The following is a 3,616-nucleotide window of genomic DNA, read 5'->3' as shown; positions in this document are numbered from 1 at the left end:
ATAATTAGTACATGAGTTTAATCTGTCTTATTTGCTTAACTTTTAAAGTATTTATTGAAGTATTTACTGAAGTATTATTAGTTCAAACTAATTGAAAAGCTTAAGATCTGTTATGTACAGTGTTATTTATTTTGTTGAGTTTTTAAATTTAGGTTATATTTTCCAAGCCATAAAAAATATATGAAAAACCAGACTATTCCTATATACTACTACTACTACTACTAATAATAATAATCAACAACAGGTTTATTAACCATAAAAACTTTAGAAAAAATTTTAAACTGCAATTATTTTAGAATCAATAACATTTTAAACACTATTAGTCTAAGTATATAACTTAAAAAAAATATTTGCCCTACAACTACTACTTACTCCTGGGAGTGAGAGTGCAAAGGAGTATGGGCAGGAAGGAGTGGTCATTGTCACTATCATTGTTGGTACTCTATTAAGTTGATACTGGGAAATATTTTAATACCTGGAGCTTTCATGAGTGGAAGTCAGTCTCCTGCTATCACTTCACACTGGATGTGATAAAGCAAAAACCAAACAAACCAAAAAACAAACTACTCTATTTCCCAAACAGTATGGTGCATTTTGAAATATTATAGGAAATTGTACCAAGAAAAAAAAAGAACCATACGCATGAAACACAAGAATAAGTAAAAAAAAAAAAAAAAAAAAAAAATCTATGGTATACAGTAGAGAAAATCTAAGACTGAGTTACAAATAATAAAGGAGCTTTTTACAATTTTAATTAAAGACTTTTTTTGATAAAAGATTTTTATTTAAGTTTTCCCACATGATAGGGCCTTGCTTTGCTTGTTGATCAAATATACTAGTTCACTCAATAGCGTTAAAATAACTACCTATATTAAGGCAGGATCTTGGATGTTAAAATGTAAGGTACTCAAAGAAGTGAGAAATAAAATGAAACAAATTTAAACAAACAAACAAAAAGGTTGACTCTGATACATTATTTGTCTTACCACAAATATTTCTAATTCTTGTTTCTAGCTCTTGAAACTGGATTTTAGAAATTTGGCTTGACATTTATACATATATTTTTTTGTTTTTTTGTCTTAAAAAATGTTAGACATTGCATATGCCTCAGCAGGGCCCTACTGGATGAGTTAGATCTCTCAAAGCTAAGTAACAAGGGGACATTTATTAGCAACGTTTCATGCAGAAGCAGAGCATAAGCTGTCATAACTGAGCAGCATCAAGCCTCAGTGCATCAGCAGACTATGTAAGATGTCAAATTGCTCTCATTCAACAAAGGGATATCAATGCATTGATTTTACTTCCATTTTCTTTTTATAGAAGTTTCTTTTTTTTTTTTGTTTAAGATTTATTTATTTATTTGAGAGAGCGAGAATGAGAGAGAGAAAGAGTACATGAGAGGGAGGAGGGTTAGAGGGAGAAGCAGACTCCCTGCCGAGCAGGGAGCCCAATGTGGGACTCGATCCCGGGACTCCAGGACCATGACCTGAGCCGAAGGCAGTCGCTTAACCAACTGAGCCACCCAGGCGCCCTTTTTATAGAAGTTTCTGACAAAAAAAGTTTGAAGGAACATTGGGGAAATGAATTTGAACCTCAGATGGGTGAGGAGTTTATAAGAAATGCCCCCCAGCAACTTTAAATTAGTCCCATTCTCTAGAATCAGGCAAGGACTGTTCAGGGCACTGAGACATTTCACCTGAGAGATCACAAGCAGGGGCTCTGCCTGAGCTGTGGCAAACAGGAGAGGGTCTGGTAGTTGGCTGCTCTGATCCTCTGAAGGGGAAAGCAGGTGCATTATGTAAACTGCATGTCTGTGACCTTGACATCAATTCCCCAAATGTTTCTAAATCCAATTATTAAGCAGATGATTTGTAAGCACCTAGGAGAGGAAGGCCTACTCATTAAGACCAAGTATGGGCAACCGAAGTGCAATTCGTGTCAACTAACCTCATTTCTTTTTTGGGGCAGGCTTACTAGAACAGCAGATCAGAGAAAACAGATATAGCATAGCAATAAAATGCAAATACATGAGGGCAAAGGCTGTGACAGATCTGATGGCCTGGGGGCTCACGGTTCCTTTTGAGAGTTTAACAGGGATCTGGCTCAGGACCTTTGAGTTAACTCCTGGATAGAATTGTCTGATGACAGCCCTGAACTTCAGAGGCTCCCCTTTCTAATAAAGTCACCTCCTCGGCCGCTAGAGTGCTGCTATTGTTACATAGAGGCATAAGTGGTCTTCCAACTTCCCTATAAATATGCGGGCTGTGGGGATTTGCTACTGGAATGTTGATTACAGTGTAAACCCTCCAGCAAGGCTTAGTCTAATCTATGGGATAATGAGTGCTCTGGAATTTTGTGCACACTGTGACTTGACTACCTGTTAGTTTTCTTTCAAAAAATCCTAATATATACTCACCCCAAGGCCAGGGCCGTGTGACCATAATCCCTTTGTACAGACCAGCATTTCTGAGAGTTTAGATAAAATCCATATCTTAAGTGTCTATTACATGTGTAGCCAGTCTTAGCTATTTTATGTTTTTATTTCTTCTAGTAACTGTTCCTTTCTCCGACTGGATGCCTGGATCTTTCATAACACTTTGTTCTTCTGGTTCTGTAATTACCTTGTCACTTTGGTTTATTAGGAGGGTATAATTTCAGTATTTAATTCTCAGGCTTGTATTTCTTTTTTTTTTTTTTTTTAAAGATTTTATTTATTTATTTGAGAGAGAGAATGAGATAGAGAGAGCATGAGAGGGGGGAGGGTGAGAGGGAGAAGCAGACTCCCTGCCGAACAGGGAGCCCGATGCGGGACTCGATCCCGGGACTCCAGGATCATGACCTGAGCCGAAGGCAGTCGCTTAACCAACTGAGCCACCCAGGTGCCCTCAGGCTTGTATTTCAAAATTGGTCTTACATTCAGTTAAAAACCAATCTTACCTCTTTATAAGAGCTAGTTATTGAAGTGTTTATGGCTGTTTGGAGTAGAGGAAAGTGCATGTGGTCAGACTCCAAGGTCCTGGCTTCTCATCTGTTTTCTAGGCATGATTATCTTTGAATTTGAGGGTAGAGATACCAGATGAGAGATGCCTCCTTATACATGGTAAAAAGAAGTCCAGGGTCTTCCTCAGGTTCACTCAGTATCTGTGTAATGTTGGTGGCTCTGATTATACTGTAGTCTCTGAGTTGGTGTGCTTGTGTTCCTTGGATAAATGTTGAATTTTTGTCATTGCTCTTTCTAGCCCAAGAACTCCTCTTCACAAAGAGTTATCTCATGTGTCCCTTTGTCTTTCTGTTATGTATATACCTCATCCTTTCTCTAAGGTGGGCATAATCGCCTGGCTTTGTAGCTGCCTGTGTAGACACATCGCTTCTGCCCACCACCATTCGCTGGGCTAGGAGAGAGACACAAAAATGGCAAGCCCTCTTTGCATATCACCTGAGGCAGGGAAAAATAGGAATGAAGTAGGTTTTTGTTTTTGTTTTTGTTTTAAGATTAGTGTGATGAGCTCTGGGTGTTATATTCAATTAATGAATCATTGAACATTATATCAAAAACTAATGATTTTTATCTTGGCTAATTGAATAAATTAAGCATAATTTACCTTGGCTAATTGAA

Source organism: Mirounga leonina, unplaced genomic scaffold, assembly GCF_011800145.1.
Source record: "Mirounga leonina isolate KUSES-001 unplaced genomic scaffold, KU_Mleo_1.0 Mir_176, whole genome shotgun sequence".
Lineage (NCBI taxonomy): Eukaryota > Metazoa > Chordata > Mammalia > Carnivora > Phocidae > Mirounga > Mirounga leonina.
This window is presented reverse-complemented; position numbering follows the sequence as displayed.